Source organism: Etheostoma spectabile, unplaced genomic scaffold, assembly GCF_008692095.1.
Source record: "Etheostoma spectabile isolate EspeVRDwgs_2016 unplaced genomic scaffold, UIUC_Espe_1.0 scaffold00018714, whole genome shotgun sequence".
NCBI classification, from domain to species: domain Eukaryota; kingdom Metazoa; phylum Chordata; class Actinopteri; order Perciformes; family Percidae; genus Etheostoma; species Etheostoma spectabile.
Genome location: NW_022604419.1, coordinates 1 through 18596, shown reverse-complemented (window position 1 = coordinate 18596; position 18596 = coordinate 1). Strand labels below are relative to the sequence as shown.

The 18596-nt window shown below is 45.2% G+C and overlaps 1 non-coding gene across 1 annotated transcript; it reads right to left on the bottom strand.

The window, feature by feature from the left end:
* Nucleotides 1-11886: 11886 nt before the first annotated feature.
* trnaq-cug (transfer RNA glutamine (anticodon CUG)) lies at nt 11887-11958 on the bottom strand. Its single transcript has one exon. It is a non-coding gene; the product is annotated as a tRNA-Gln (tRNA).
* Between the last annotated feature and the right edge of the window lie 6638 nt (nt 11959-18596).

Sequence of the window (18596 nt, the reverse complement as noted above, 5' to 3'; positions counted from 1 at the left end):
AACCAGACGCTGGGCGACCAGGCTGCCAACCAGACGCTGGGCGACCAGGCTGCAACCAGACGCTGGGCGACCAGGCTGCCAACCAGACGCTGGGCGACCAGGCTGCCAACCGACGCGGGCGACCAGGCTGCCAACCAGACGCTGCGCCCAGGCTGCCAACCAGACGCTGGGCGACAGGCTGCCAACCAGCGCTGGGCGACCAGGCTGCCAACAGACGCTGGGCGACCAGGCTGCCAACCAGACGCGGGCGGACCAGGCTGCCAACCAGACGCTGGGCGACCAGGCTGCCAACCAGAGCTGGGCGACCAGGCTGCCAACCAGACGCTGGGCGACCGGCTGCCAACCAGACGCTGGCGACCAGGCTGCCCACCAGACGCTGGGCGACCAGGCTGCCAACAAGACGCGGGGCGACCAGGCTGCCACCAGACGCTGGGCGACCAGGCTGCCAACCAGACGCTGGGGCGACCAGGCTGCCAACCAGACGCTGGGCGACCAGGCTGCCAACAGACGATGGGCGACCAGGCTGCCAACCAGACGCTGGGCGACCAGGCTGCCAACAACGCTGGGCGACCAGGCTGCCAACCAGACGCTGGGCGACCAGGCTGCCAACCAGACGCTGGGCGACCAGGCTGCCAACCAGACGCTGGGCGACCAGGCTGCCAACCAGACGCTGGGCGACCAGGCTGCCAACCGACGCTGGGCGACCAGGCTGCCAACCAGACGCTGGGCGACCAGGCTGCCAACCAGACGCTGGGCGACCAGGCTGCCACCCAGACGTGGGCGACCAGGCTGCCAACCAGACGCTGGGCGACCAGGCTGCCAACCAGACGCTGGGCGGACCAGGCTGCCAAACAAGACGTGGGCGACCAGGCTGCCAACCAGACGCGGGGCGACCAGGCTGCCAACCAGACGCTGGGCGACCAGGCTGCCAACCAGACGCTGGGCGACCAGGTGCCAACCAGACGCTGGGCGACCAGGCTGCCAACCAGACGCTGGGAGACCAGGCGGCCAACCAAGACGCTGGGCGACCAGGCTGCCAACCACGCTGGGGACCAGGCTGCAACCAGACGCTGGGCGACCAGGCTGCCAACCAGACGCTGGGCGACCAGGCTGCCAACAAGACGCTGGCGACCAGGTGCAAACCAGACGCTGGGCGCACCAGGCTGCCAACCAGACGCTGGGCGACCAGGCTGCCAACCAGACGCTGGGCGACAGGCTGCCAACCAGACGCTGGGGCGACCAGGCTGCCAACCAGACGCTGGGCGACCAGGCTGCCAACAGACGCGGGGCGACCAGGCTGCCAACCAGACGCTGGGCGACAGGCTGCCAACAAGCGCTGGGCGACCAGGCTGCCAACAGACGCTGGGCGCGACCAGGCTGCCAACCAGAGCTGGGCGAACAGGCTGCCAACCAGACGCGGGCGACCAGGCTGCCAAACAGACGCTGGGCGACCAGGCTGCCAACCAGCACGCTGGGCGACCAGGCTGCCAACCAGACGCTGGGCGACCAGGGCTGCCAACCAGACGCTGGGCGACCAGGCTGCCAACCAGACGCTGGGCGACCAGGCTGCCACCAGACGCTGGGCGACCAGGCTGCCAACCAGACGCTGGGCGACCAGGCTGCCAACCAGAGCTGGGCGACCAGGCTGCCAACCAGACGCTGGGCGGACCAGGCTGCCAACCAGACGCTGGGGCGACCAGGCGCCAACCAGACGCTGGGCGACCAGGCTGCCAACCAGCGCTGGGCGACCAGGCTGCCAACCAGACGCTGGGCGACAGGCTGCCAACCAGACGCTGGGCGACCAGGCTGCCAACCAGACGCTGGGCGACCAGGCTGCCAACCAGACGCTGGGCGACCAGGCTGCCAACAAGACGCTGGGCGACCAGGCTGCCAACCAGACGCTGGGCGACCAGGCTGCCAAACAGACGCTGGCGACCAGGCTGCCAACCAGACGCGGGGCGACCAGGCTGCCAACCAGACGCTGGGCGACCAGGCTGCAAACCAGACGCTGGGCGACCAGGCTGCCAACCAGACGCTGGGCGACCAGGCTGCCAACCAGACGGGGCGACCAGGCTGCCAACCAAGAACGCTGGGCGACCAGGCTGCCAACCAGACGCTGGGCGACCAGGCTGCCAACCAGACGCTGGGCGACCAGGCTGCCAACCAGACGCTGGGCGACCAGGCTGCCAACCAGACGCTGGGCGACCAGGCTGCCAACCAGACGCGGGGCGACCAGGCTGCCAACCAGACGTGGGCGACCAGGCTGCCAACCAGACGCTGGGCGACCAGGCTGCCAACCAGACGCTGGGCGACCAGGCTGCCAACCAGACGCTGGGCGACCAGGCTGCCAACCAGACGCTGGGCGACCAGGCTGCCAACCAGCCGCTGGGCGACCAGGCTGCCAACCAGACGGGCGGGGACCAGGCTGCCAACCAGACGCTGGGCGACCAGGCTGCCAAACAGACGCTGGGCGACCAGGCTGCCAACCAGACGCTGGGCGACAGGCTGCCAACCAGACGCTGGGCGACCAGGCTGCCAACCAGACGCTGGGCGACCAGGCTGCCAACCAGACGCTGGGCGACCAGGCTGCCAACCAGACGCTGGGCGACCAGGCTGCCAACCAGACGCTGGGCGACCAGGCTGCCAACCAGACGCTGGGCGACCAGGCTGCCAACCAGACGCTGGGCGACCAGGCTGCCACCCCGACGCTGGGCGACCAGGCTGCCAACCAGACGCTGGGCGACCAGGCTGCCAACCAGACGCTGGGCGACCAGGCTGCCAACCAGACGCTGGGCGACCAGGCTGCCAACCAGACGCTGGGCGACCAGGCTGCCAACCAGACGCTGGGCGACCAGGCTGCCAACCAGACGCTGGGGCGACCAGGTGCCAACCAGACGCTGGGCGACCAGGCTGCCAACCAGACGCTGGGCGACCAGGCTGCCAACCAGACGCTGGGCGACCAGGCTGCCAACCAGAGCTGGGCGACCAGGCTGCCAACCAGACGCTGGGCGACCGGCTGCCAACCAGACGCTGGGCGACCAGGCTGCAAACCAGACGCTGGGCGACCAGGCCGCCAAACCTGACGCTGGGCGACCAGGCCGCAACCTGACGCTGGGCGACCAGGCCGCCAACCTGACGCTGGGCGACCAGGCCGCAACTGACGCTGGGCGACCAGGCCGCCAACTGACGCCTGTTACCTTGTCAACCTGATGTGCCTTTGACATGTTTCTGCATGTACCTACTTATATCTGTGGTGATATTAAACTGAACAATTTTACCATACTTCTCTGATAAATTCTAAGCTATGAATGATTTAATCTGCTGGAAGCACAACTGTTTCTTTTTGCCATTACTTTATGCATGCTCCAACTAAACAATTGCACAAAAAGGTGATCACTTTGGGATCAACACTTGAAATTACATGTTAAGTTTCTTTATCAGAAATGAGTTTCTATTAACAAATAACCTGGGTTTAAATTTTATGATTTAAATTTATGAATTTTAGTTTTTTTGTTTTTTTTTTAATTATATATTGTTTTCAACATTTGACAAACAAATGCAATACAAGACCAGAACAAGAGGACAATCCAGCTCTTAGAGTTACATACCTATATACGAGCATATGCGTACACATACACACATATACATACCTACCAAGAGAAAGAAGGAAAAAAAAAAAGACAGCAATGGAAAACAAATGGTCTATACCAAAACATTTCAGATGTTTACAATTCGGTCATCCTCAAATTACAAATCCTCTCGAAGAAGAACCGAAGTTTCAAAACCTACATAAGAAGTAAAGGTTCCCAAACTTTATAAAAGTTATTTCTTTATCGTGCAGTTTGCTCGTCGCAAGTAGTCCAGAGATATAAAGTCCAGTACTATATTTAGCCATTGTGATTTACTTGGTACTTTGTAGAAAAATCCAATTCAATACCACACATTTTCTTGCACAAAAAGTAAGCATTCTGTAGAGTTGATGCTGATATTTCCAGTAATACCGGCGTCGGTTTAAACCAAGTAGTAAATAAATGGGTTAATTGTGTGCAAACAGAGAAAATCTTATCTAATTCACTTTATTATATGCCAAAAATGTTGAATTTCCCTGCAGGACCAGTAACAATGTGTAAGACTACCAATATCCACTCTACATTTTAGACAAAATGGTGAGAGGCTTGCATTGAATTTACTTCGCTGAGAAGGAGAAATGTGTGCGCCGGTGTAAAATTTTAAATTGTATGGACTTAACCCGATTGAAGATACTTAAAGACTTTACATTCTTCCAAACCTCATCCCATCCCTCCTGATTTATTGCCCACTGCAATTCCTTTTCCCAAACTTCTTTTAGGTGAAATGTTTTGGTGAGGGGTGCTTTCAGCAAGTTGTAAAAGACTTTGAAGTTTTTACCCTGGGGGAAAAAAAGCTGTTTTTCACACACTGAAATTGTTTGGTCCACATCGAGTGCGGTTTTTTTCTGTATGAAATCTCTATTTGCAAATAACGAAAAAAATCCTGCCTCCCAATATAATTATCCAATAGTTGGGGGAGAATGATAATAATGTGTTACCTTCCATCAAGTCAGAAAGCGTACGAATTCCCTTTATTGACCATATTTTGAAGCCAGAGTCCATGGCGCCAGGTAGAAACATCGGGTTATCACAAATAGGTGTAAGAGGAGATATAATTTGGAACCTGTCCTCAAGTTTTGGACCATTTGCCATGCCCTCACAGTGTTAATAGTAATGGGGTTACTGCAGTACGTTTTAAAGTATAGTTTTTTCCCAAAAAAGTAAGTTTTTAAAGGGAACCTGGACATAGAGCTTTCTATATCAAGCCAGGGTATAGATGGTTGACGTTTTAATGTGCCTAGTGGCATGACCTCAGATTTGTTGAAATTGATTTTATAGCCGAAAAGTCCCCAAACCTGTTAATGGTCTCTATGAGATGCGGGATAGAGTCCTCAGGCTGAGATAGAAATATGAGCACGTCGTCAGCATATAAAGAAATCTTGTGTTGTCTCTCCCAATGGTCAGACCACATATCCCCCCATGGGTCCGCACCGCCTCTGCCAGAGGCTCCATAACCAGAGCAAAAAAGGGAGAGGGGGCAGCCTTGGCGTGTTCCCCTTTGCACCCGGAAATTTGGCGATCGTAAACCATTAGTAATAACAGCTGAGCAAGGCTCGCTGTAAAGTAATCTGATCCAATTAACAACATTTTTCCCAGGCCAAACTTTCTCATAGCGTAGAAAAGATATGACCACTCAACGCGATCAAATGCCTTTTCGGCGTCTAGGGAAACAACTAGACCAGGCATTGCACTTTGATTGAAGAGCTGGATCACGTTGAGCAACCTACGCATGTTATTAAAGGAGCAAGTCCCTTAATGAAGCCAGTTTGATCCTCATTGATAAGTGTTGGGAGTAGGATCTCCAAACATTTCGCTAATATTTTTGAAAGGATCTTTAAGTCTACATTTAATAAGGAAATTGGCTGTACGAGGCACAATCTTCCGGTGGTTTATTTTTTTTAAGTATTAGAGATATGTTGGCTTCCCTCAATGACATGGGCAAGTGACCTTTCGAAAAGAGTCGTTAAAACATGTGTAGCAGCGGTTCGACCAGTAGGGTGATGAGCTCCTTGTAAAATTCTACAATAAGAGAGTCAGGCCCTGCTGTTTTTCCAGACTGCAGACCTCCAATGGCTTCGTGACTTCCTTAATGGTTATAGGACTGTCTAATGTTGATTTTGGATTTCTGTCAAACAAGGAAGGTTAAAGTTGGAAAAAAAGGTGTCCATTAGCTCTGTAGTGTCATTAGAGATCTGAGACTCGTAGAGATTTTCGAAAATCTTTTGAAGGTGTTGTTAATATCATCTGAGTCAAAGAGTGTTTGCCATTCCTGTCGTTAATGAATGCTATTTTGAGAGTCTGATTTCTTTTTGATCACGTATGACAAATATTTCCAGGCTTGTCACCGTGTTCATATAGTTTGTGTTTGCAAATCTCATTTTTGGAATGACTACATATTAATAACAGCGATTTCATGAATCAATCCATAGTCTGGCTGGAAACAGCCTTCTCTTGAACGTGAATGAAGAAGCTCCTTAAGTAAGTTTTATCTTGAAGCTTTTGAGTGTTCTTTAGGTTTTTATCTGCTTTAACTATTACGGACAGCGGGGGCACGGAGCAGAGGAGCGGCCATTAGGGAGGAATCCTCCCGTGTTCAGCTCCATTTTGAACTGGCGGTAAAAAACTTATATTGGAACTTTATGATGAATAGAAATGTTGACAGGTTGATTTCTGTTAATAACACACACAACTATAGTCAATAGAAAAAGAAAATATATATATGTAGAGCCGTCTTGGTTCATCTTTCCACTGTTACAATCACCACTCTGGTCTGGTTGGAAACTAAAGGATCTAAACTAAAAGGATGTTCCTCTTTACTAACAGGTCTATCTCTGTAGGGATCCATTAAAACAAGTCAATCATTGGCGTTATTCTACGAGTCAGATGAATAAATCAGCTGTTTGCTATTTATTATGAACACATCAAACAACTGAAACACATTAAACATATCAAACACTTGAAAGACATCAAACACCTTAAACACATCAAACAGAAACACATCCAAAACATCAAACAACTGTAAAACATCAAACACAAACACTTGAAAAACATCACACACATCTGAAACAAACAAACACCTGAAACACATCAAACACATCAAAGACATCAAACACCTGAAACACATCAAACACCTGAAACACATAAGATACATCAAAACCTGAAAAACATTAAACACCTGAAACACATCAAACACCTAAAAAACATCAAACACCTTAAACACATCAAACACCTGAACATTTGACACACCAGTAACACAAACACATCAAACACCTTAAACACATCATACACCTTAAACACATCAAACACATCCAACACTTTAAACACATCAAACACCGAACCACATCAAACACCTGAAACACATAAAAGACATTAAAGACATCAAAGACCTAAACACATCAATCACAGGAAGCAAAAACACATCACAACCTGAAACACATTGATCACTCAAACAACTGAAACTCCTAAATCACATCAAACAACTGAAACCCTTCAAATGCCCAAAACACATCTCAAACACAAAAAAAACACATCAAAGATCTAAAACACATCGAACACATCACACATTAAACACCTGAAAACACATCAAACACCTGAAACACATCAAACCCTTAAACACATCAAACATGTGAAACATATCAAACACATCAAAACACTGAAACATTTGACACAACGGAAACACAAACACATCAAACACCTGAAACACATCAAACACTGGAAAAACATAAAACACCTGAACAACACATCAAAAACCTAAAACTACTGAAACACATCAAATAACTGAAACACATCAAACACCTTAAACACATCCACACATTTAAACACATCATACACCTGAAACACATCAAACACCTGAAACACATAAAAGACATTAAAACGTCAAAGACCTGAAAACACATCAATCCAGGAAGCAAAAATCACATCAAACACTTGAAACACATTTAACACATCAAACAACTGAAACACATTAAACATATCAAACACTTGAAAGACATCAAACACCTGAAACACATCAACACCCTGAAACACATCAAACACCTTAAACACATCAAACATGTGAAACACCTGAAACACATCAAACACCTGAACACATCAAACACCTGAAACAAATAAAGACAAACACATAAAACACCTGAAACACATTAAACACCGGAAGTACAAAAACATCAAACACCTGAAACACATAAAACACATCAGACAACTGAAACACTTAAAAATGTCAAACACCTGAAACACCTGAATCATATCAAACACCTGAAAACACATGAAAAACATGAAACATGTGAAGCACATCAAACACATATAACACCTGAACACATCCAACCCCTGAAACACTTCAAACACCTGAAACACTTCAAACCTGAAACCCATCAAACACCTGACACCTAAAAACCTGGAAAACCTCAAACACTTCACCTGAACACCTGAAAACACATCAAACACATAAAACACCTAAAACCATCAAAGACCTGAAACACATCAAACACGTTGAACACATCAGACACCGGATGCACAAACATATCAACCACCTGAAATACATCAATCACTGAAAACACATCAAACATCAGAAACACATCAAAAACATTTACACATGAAACACCTGAAACATCTGACACAACGAAAACACAAACACATCAAACACCTGAAAACACATCAAACACCGGAAAACATCAAACACCTGAAAACACATCAAACACCTTAAACACATCAAACATGTGAAACACTTGAAACACATCAAACACCTGAAACATCTGACACAACGGAAACACAAACACATCAACACCTGAAACACATCAAACAACTGAAAAAATCAAATACCTGAAATACATCAAACACCTGAAACACATCAAACACCTGAAACACATAAAAGAAAAACACATTAAACACCGGAAGCACAAAACATCAAACACCTGAAACACATTAAACACATCAGACAACTGAAACACATCAAAAATGTCAAACACCTGAAACACCAGAATCATATCAAACACCTGAAACATCTGACACAACGGAAACACAAACACATCAAACACCTGAAACACATCGAACACATCAAACAACTAAAAAAATCAAATACCTGAAATACATCAAACACCTGACAACACATTAAAAACACATCAGACAACTGAAACACATAAAAAATGTCAAACACCTGAAACACCTGAATCATATCAAACACCTGAAACACATGAAAAACATTTTAACACATGAAACACCTGAAACATCTGACACAACGAAAACACAAACACATCAACACCTGAAACACATCAAACACCGGAAAAACATCAAACACCTGAACAAATCAAAACCTTAACACATCAAACATGTGAAACACTTGAAACACATCAAACACCTGAAACATCTGACACAACGGAAACACAAACACATCAAACACCTGAAACACATCAAACAACTGAAAAAAATCAAATACCTGAAATACATCAAACACCTGAAACACATCAAACACCTGAAACAATAAAAGACAAAACATTAAACACCGGAAGCACAAAAACATCAAACACCTGAAACACATTAAACACATCAGACAACTGAAAACACATAAAAAATGTCAAACACCTGAAACACCTGAATCATATCAAACACCTGAAACACATGAAAACATGAACATGTGAAGCACATCAAACACATATAACACCTGAAACACATCCAACCCCTGAAACACTTCAAACACCTTAAACACCTAAAACACATCAAAACATCAAAAACATTAAACACCTGAAACATCAAACACCTGAAACTCCTGAAAAACATCAACACCAGAAACACATCAAACACAACAACACCTGAAACACATAATACACCTTAATAAAAGACATTAAACACATCAAAGACCTGAAACACATCAATACACAGAAACAAACACGTCAAACAAATGAAACCCATCAAAAACATCAAACACCGGAAGCACAAACACATCATACACCAAACTCAGTTTCAGTCCATTGTTGGGCCTCTTCAGAGGGAAAGGATCCCAACCAAAATGGATTCCCTTTCAACATGGATCCCATTTCCTGCTGATACAGGTCAGCTGCAACAGAACCATCAGGCAGAAGGTCCACGGGAATTTTGCAGGGACCTTCTTTAGCCAGTTCATTTGGTATCCCTTTCCTGCAAAACATAACATGTTTTACTTGTTGAATCTGCCCATATAGTTTCAATATACATTTGCAGTTTAATTCGAGCTACAAATGAATTAATCCATTACAAATTGAAATCTATAATAGAACAGCAAAAACGATTTAAACTGCTTAATTAATAAGTAATGTAGCCAGTAATGTTAAATTAATATACCCGGGATCCTGTGTGCATTCCATGCCTCTATGACTTTTGTGATGCCAATCCTAGCCAGCTGGCATGTCTTGGTTTGACACATAATATTTTGATGTTTTGTCCATGTTGACTTCCTCTTGGTCCCCCAGCTCTACCAAAGCTGTCTTCAAAGGGTAGTTGACTCTGGGATTCACCTCCCACCACATTCTCTCAATCACATGAATCTGTGCAAGTTTTTAAGGATAGTGTAAGTCTGCCAGCCTTCATTAGAAATACAATTGCAAGAAACCTGGATTAATTTTAAAACAAATTCATTTCACCCTGGTAGAAGGAGTCTGAAGGTAAGGCTGCCTTTTAGTATTGTTTCTGTATTCTGCCAGCTTTCCTGTATGAAAATGCCAGATAAACCTTTTTCCCACAGTCAACTCTGACCTGATCCATAGTCCATAGGAAAGTACAGCAGGTCTGAGGACAAATCACAGACAAACATAAAATATTACCTAGACATAACATAAACAGCATTGGTCTAAGCCATAAATCCCTAAAGTGCCAATTAAAGTCCAAAGCATTTCATTTTTATCTAGTTACACACCACACACACCACACACCCACACACAAGGCAAGGCCAGGCAGCTTATTTGTAGAGCACATTTCAGCAACAGGGCAATTCAAAGTGCTTTACATAAAATCAATTAAACAGATAAAACACAAGTACAAACAGTAAATAATCATAAGCATTAAAAACTGGTCCCCCCTTGGGCTTATTAGCGTGGTCACCCTATTCTTAAGTAAGTTTTATCTTGAAGCTTTTGAGTGTTCTTTAGGTTTTTATCTGCTTTAACTATTACCGGACAGCGGGGGCACGGAGCAGAGCAGAGCGGCCGTTAGGAGGAATCCTCTCCGGGTTCAGCTCCCTTTGAACTGGCGGCAAAAATCTTAACGTTGGAACTTTATGATGAATAGAAATGTTGACAGGTTGATTTCTGTTAATAACAAACACAACTATAGTCAGTAGAAAAAAACAAAATATGACAAGCCATCTTGGTTCATCTTTCCACTGTTCCTACAATCACCACTGGTTGGAAACTAAAGGATCCAAACTCAAAGGATGTTCCTCTTTAACTAAAAGGTCTATCTCTGCAGGGATCCATCCCATAATGTTGTCACACACTTAGAATAATAATCTGAGTCTGTCAGCAGCAACAAACAAACCTTTAGTGGACGCTGACTTTACCTTTAAATTAGGAGTTTAAACAGAGACACAACAGGAAGAATAAATCCATCAAATCAAGTCCCCAATAATCAGCATGTGGCCTTGTTGTATTTCAGGTAGTTACCATGGAGCTGTTCCAGATTCCCAGACATTTAAAACAAGTCATCATTGGCGTTATCCTACGAGTCAGATGAATAAATCAGCTGTTTGCTATTTGAGCTGCTCTGTTTCCTGCTGCTCCGTCATTCTTTAGTGTCCTCTGGAAACAGGTTGCTGTCCTTTATGATTCATTGGATGACATCATCAGTGTCTTTGCTTTAGTCTGAAGAAACTCCAACAGATTTAAAACCACATGCAGTCACAGAAAAATACAACCAGGGAATAGAAAATGAAAATGAAATGAAATGAAAAGTCCCCAAGTAGGAAAATATAATGTTAATCTACCAAACAACAATAACTGGAGAGCATCCAATTAAACATGGGCGACTTCCAGTATGTCAATAATGAAGACAGGGATGTTTGGACATATTACAGATATTTTTATTTTTATTTAACCTTTATTTAACCAGGTACAATCCCACTGAGCTACAGTAACTCTTCTTCCAGGGAGTCCTGGCAAGGACAGGTGGCAATAAGTTTCATAATACATAAAAGTCAGGACAATGGTCCATACTACACCACGAATCTCTATGGATACTACAACACAAACAAGACATTACAGTAACTTAAGCTAATGCAGACATCCAACTTAAAATCAGGTTCCACTGAGATTTGAACTCAGATAACTGGATTCAGAGTCCAGAGTGCTAACCATTACACCATGGAACCTTTAAAAGTGTTGCAAGGGTTTGCTAGACAGTTTCTTTCATAATATCCACATGTGTGCTATTAAAGGCACAAACAATCACAATGAAGATGAAAAAAAAACAATTATTGGCCAACTTAAGTCATTTAGTTAGCTAATTTTTCAGAGGATGTTAAGAACAGGTTTTGAAGGACTGGCCACAGACAGTGAATACAGCAGTAGATATGTTACTGTGTACAAACACATGGTAACTTCACATGTGTTGACAATAAAGATGCTCACAAAATGCTGTACTTACCATTGAGTTTTTTGCGCACATTCATTTCCGCTTAAATACAAAGAATTGCTAAGTTCTTTATTCCCAATATCATGTCTCAGACATTAGTTCCAGATGAAAACACTAATTGTCAGAAGGGGATTTGAACCCACGCCTCCAATGGAGACTAAGACCCGAAGGCAGCGCTTGGACTGCCCGGCCATCCTGACTGATCCAACAGCTGATCAGTAGGACCTGTCTCCACTATACGGCCCAGTTTAATCTCCGTAAATTTTACGGAAATCCTGCAAACAGCTATGTTGACTGTTTATTTGTGTGGATTTTAAAATCTATCTGTCAACCCCATCTTGCCCGTACTGGATGGAATGATGTCAATTTGCGCTTTTTATCTGTTATACATAACAACCTGGATGCAACAAAGAACCCTTTTCTCCTGTTTTGTACACAACCCAAAGTTTTTACTTTCACCGAATCCTTCAGTTAAATCACAGTCAGTAACTTTACATGTGTTGACAACACATGCACTGTGTCCAAACCTTTCTGTGTAAAAAAATATCAAACTCAGACATTAGTTCCAAATGATGAAACAATTATTGTCAGAAGTGGGATTTGAACCCACGCCCCCAGTGGAGACTGCACCTGAAACGAGCGCCTTGGACCGCTCGGCCATCCTGACTGATCCAACAAAGATTCAGTAGGACCTGTCTCAAAAATGATAATATAGTGAATGAAACATGTCATGATACAGTAGGTTCTCAGTCATCCATGTCATAGTTAACAAGGGAAGGTTTCTCAACTGTCAGCCCAAATATATGGAGACATGGAGACATGGAAGAAAGTCACCAGGGTGGCAATGTGCTTGACAATGGCAAACATTGCACGGGTGTGAAGGCAATGTGCAATACAGGCAAATCCTATGGTGGAATCAAGATCCACCAATGTTTCTGTCCACAATGTCCACCTGAATCCAGAAATGTCCCTGCCAGATGGGAAATAGACTGACAATTGGGTCAACATTGTGCAATTATCTTCAAAATGTCCAACTGAGTCCACAAATAAACCTGCCAGATGGGAAATAAACTGATAACTGTCTTCATGGTCTAAATGTGTCATATATTGCCGTACAATTCCCACAATGAGTCCAGATGTGTCCGTTTTGGTTCTTGATCCATGCTATTACCCAAAGTGCAAACTGGGCCAAGGGACATTGGACTTGGTAAAAAGGTCCTCCGCAGAAGTTTTGTCTCTTATCCAAGAGACTTCTTTAGTTGTTTTTTACACAGAAAGGGTTTGACACAGTGCCCACTCCCCACCCATATCTGACAGTTGAAAGCTGTGGGGAAAGAGGGGTTCCAAAGCTAATAGACCATTCAACAAGCAATTCTGATGCACTATACTGGCCCATTCAGGATGAGCACTGTATACTTTGACTGCAGCAACACAAATTCAAATTTCAGTGATCCCTAATTTTATGGTGATTACGAGACTGAACGCAAAGTGTGAATCCCCCATGTAACTCAAAGCCTATCACTTCAGTCAATACTGTCAAATTGGAGCTCCTTCCAATACATTAACAACCAGATATTCAAGTTATCCTGGATGAATTTAGCTTGGACTCGGTTGCACGAAACCAGATTGAATTAAGCCCAGCCAAGTAACCATGGAGATTTATTCTTTGCGGCTAGCCTGGTCCAGAGCAGGCTAACAGCCAGGCTAAGATTAGTCCTGGAGTCTCATGTGTCAAATCAGCTGCAGCTCTGATCCGAAATAAACGTGTTTAACAGTTATTGCGTTGTCTTCTGCATGTGCTCTGCTTTATTTTTTTAACATGCATTAGCCTACTTGTCACTTTTGTTTTCGCAAGTTTGATTAAACCCTACAGTTGTTTAGATGTTAGGAATGGTGCACTGGCACCCTGATGCGGAGTGGGACTTTTCCCGGTGGGACGGTACTATGTCGAGGCTGCCTGGCGTGCGGCCGCTGCCGGTGGCCGCCGCTGCCGCTGCCCCGGTGGCTGCTGCCCGATGGCGGTGGCTGCTGCCCGCTGCCGGGGCTGCTGCCGGTGTGCTGGTGCCGTGGCCGGTGGCTATTGCCTGCCAGCAGACTGCGATATTCCAAGATGATATTAATGGCAGACTGGTCAGAGACCAATACATTTATGATTTCATTTGTTGCTTGTCCTTCTCTAATAAAGGACAGTTTGTGTTACTCCGTAATATGTAGGCCTAATGTTTTATTATAGCTTACATGGGTTTCATAACCTTCTCATTAGTCTCACATCCCTGGACCAATGACGTGGCCTATATACGTACTGTATATAGTGTAGTTTACATTCATCACACCGGGAACACAATGCTTCTTAATCTTTTTATTTAATGCTGTGACTTGTCAGAAGAAGAAAAAAAAACATACACATGTTTTACATATATGCACACAGCATATATTGAAGTCACTTACTTCTTTTTCTAGTTTTTGGCCCATTCTGATTGTTCGGTATGAACATTAATTGTACAAGATATTAGTATTAGACACAGCTTATAGAGATTTGTGCATATGGTTGTAAAACATGTTCTCACGTTGTGAATAAGGGTTAAAATTAAGCCTAGAGTCCCTAGGGTCCATTTCCCAAGGAACATTAATTCCCTCTGCTCACTTTTAAGGCAAAGGCTAAATAATAATCCATTTTATTTATATAGTGCTTTACATGGTAAGCTATTAAAACACAGTGTAGCCTACAACTTTGTAAAAATGTGGAGTGACTATAGGCTAAGAAGATATTTTTACAACCATACACATTCAATCGGGTCCACTATGTTGGGCTTTTTCTCTCCGTTGAGCCGTATTTGCCTTTTTGCATATTATATATTCTTCCCCTCCTCGTTACTTTCCATTAGAAGCTGCTGCTCATTGGGTGAAAACTATGGCGCATGCGTCTTCTCAATTCTTCATCGGTAAATCTGTGATCGATCCCATGGTCTATTTGAGAAAGCCGTGAACGTGCACTCATCCCAGCTATCTACACCTGGATTGACATAGCTTCACCTGTTCATCCTGGCTCGGCAAGCGTGCAACGATTAAGCCGCGATGAGCAGATCACACTAAGTCAAGCTGCGCTTTTTCACTTATCCTGTATATCTTTATTTTTTTTGTGCAACAGGCCCCTGCATTGGCCGGGAATTTGTCCTGTCTCCCGCGTGGCAGGTGAGAATTCTACAACTGAACCTCCAACATTTGACATGCTTTGAATTGCACCTCTGAAAAAAATCAGTCTGCATGGCCACATTATGTTTTCACAAGTGTCAGCAAAAAGGTAATTTTATCCATCTTCCATCAAACACGGATCACAGACTCTTGGGCGCCTAGTGCACAACAATCAAAATGGAGCTAACATGCATGAATGAAATCTAGAAGTTAATATCACCAGAAATGAGCTGTTTGCCTTCACACAAACATTCCCTTTTGTGAAGGGGCTAATTCCGAATAGTAGTAAAGGAAAGCTGCATTAGCCGGGAATCGGACCCAGGTCTCCCACGTGGCAGGCAAGAATTCTACCACTGAACCACCAATGCTTGACGCGGTATACATTCCCCACTGAAAAAAGTCAGTCTGCATGGCCACAGTACGGTTTCACAATTGTCAGCATAAAGGTATTTAATCCATCTTCCATCAAACACGGATGACAGTCTCTTGTGCTGCCTATTGCACCGACAACCAAAACGGAGCTAACATGCATGACTGAAATCTAGAAGTTAACATCACCAGAAATTTGCTGTTTGCCTTCACACAAACATTCCCCTTAAGTGCAAGGGCTAATTCAGAATAGTACTAAAGGAAACCTGCATTGGCCGGGAATCAGACCCAGGTCTCCCGCGTGGCAGGCGAGAATTCTACCACTGAATCACCAATGCTTGACGCACATTAAACTGCACCGCTGAAAAAAATCAGTCTGCATGGCAACATTATGTTTTCACAAGTGTCAGCAAAAAGGTAATTTTAGCCGTCTTCAAGCAACCCCGGATCCCAGTCTCTTGGGGTGCCTAGTGCACCAACAAACAAATGGAGCTAACATGCATGACTGAAATCTAGTCGACCAGAAATAAGTGTTTGCCTTCACAAAAATGCCCCTTTTGTGCAGGGGTTAATTCCAAATAGTAGTGAAGGAAAAGTTCATTGGCTGGGAATCGGACCCAGGTCACCACGCAGCAGACAAGAATTCTACCACTGAACCACCAATGCTGATTGGGTCAAAATTGCACCAGTGAAAACAATCAGTCCGCATGGCCACATTATGTTTTCACAAATGTCAGCAAAAAAGCTAATTACGAAAAGAAGTAAAGGAAAACTGCATTGGCCAAGAACCGGACCCCGGTCTCAAGACTACGGGGTTGAGAGAGCAGAAGACTCCAGGAAAGGGAAGAAGTTGAGTTAGTAACATGCATTAATGGGATGAGATTGCATGCAGATGGAGAGAAGGAGGAGAGAGGTGCTTAGTGCTCAAATCAAAATCAAAAAGAAGCAGAAACAGATAGTGGCAATAAAGTCAGATATTTTAATAAGTGGAAGAAACAATATGATTATATTATTAGAGTCTACTTGAAGCTTTTTATATTTGTCTCTCTCACTCACACACACAGTGTACTACCACGTTATTCTGCATCCATCTCCTCCAGCCCTTGACATTTAGCAGCCCCACAACACACACAGACACACACATACACGCCACAAGGTCTACTTACTAATGCATATACACATCAACTTTCTTTTTGATACTTTATTTTGGATTAATGCATATACACATCAACTTTATTTGGATTAATGCATATACACATCAACTTTTGAATTAATGAAAATACACATCATCTTTCTTTAAGCTGCAGTTCTAGAATGTTAAGCTGCACTTCTAGAACAATAGGTTGAAGTTTTAGAATTTGAACATGCATTATCACCAGACTATAGTTTAATCTGAGGAACAGGAGGTCAGCACAGGCCATGATCGTAGTAGAATGCAGGCACATTTTAGTCTGGTAAATTACAGGGATTTTACACTGGGATGGAACTGCTAATCTTGCGATTGACAGACGATCTTCCCCAATACAGCCACCTGATACGGTACAGAACTCAGGCATTCCCACTCTCTAAAACACCACCGCCCAAGTGGGGCTCGAACCCACGACCCTGAAAATAAGAGTCTCATGCTCTACCGACTGAGCTAGCCAGGCGCTTCTAACCCTTTTGTTGTCCTTCGGGTCCTAGGGACCCGTGCAGTTTTACCCATAGTGTTGTCCTCCGAGTCCCCGGGACCCGTGGCGTTGTACTTTGGGTTCCAGGGAGCCGTAGCATTGTCCTTTGTGTCCCAAGGACCCTTGACGTGGTCCTTTGGGTCCCGGGACCATGACATTGTCCTTTGGGTCCATAGGACCGTGGCATTGGCCTTGCGGATCCCAAGGACCGTGGCATTGTCCTTCAGGACACGGGGACCCTTGACATTGTCCTTCGGGTCCCAGGGACCCGTGGTACACTCAATCGGTCGTATTAGTTCTGCTACCCTCCCATCGTCCTGCCTTTGAGTCCCTGAGATTGGCCAGTGGCTTGTAGTGTAGTAAAAACAGGAAAGGCAAAGGCGAGTGGAAAGGGAGGTTAAAAAAAGAAAACTAAAAGCTTGACATTAGCTACTAATTATTTTTATTACCCACACACACACCACCACACACACACACAACACACACAATATACACTTTAGACACTTGTCTTCTTGTTGTCGTCATACGACGACGACGACAAAGATGATGGCAAGGCCAAGTGGATGTTAAGTTCAAGACGAAGAAGGACACGAAGAAGAAGAAGTAGAAGAAGAAGTAGAAGAAGAAGAAGAAGAAGAAGGAGGGGGACATGCAAGGGACGAAGAAGAAGAAGAAGAAGAAGACGAAGACGAAGACAAAGAAGTACAAGTAGGAGAAGACGACGAAGAAGAAGAAGAATAAAAAGAAGAAGTAGAGGGTAGTGAAGAAGAGGGGAAAGAGGGATGAGGAAACATTTGTGTCAAAAGATGGCAAGTGTAAAATTGTCCTCGAAAACGTGTCATCCCAGTGTCCCTAGACCTCATTGCCCACGCCACCGGAAAAAGACAAACCCGACCAAGAAGAGGACACGACAGACGCGGCTGCCCGCGCTAACTACAGCGCCCGGGAACCCACTGAGTACGCCGCGGAACACGTCCACGACATAGTGTCTGCGTTTGGCCTGTTTGTCACGCGCAAATCAAAGACATGTTGTGGCCGCCACGACCTCGAGGTCAAAGAGAGATGTGCCACTGCCGGCAAGTAGAAAGCGATGGACGTCACGGACCTGCAAGCCTACCTCGGGCTGCTGCTCCTCGCGGGCGTT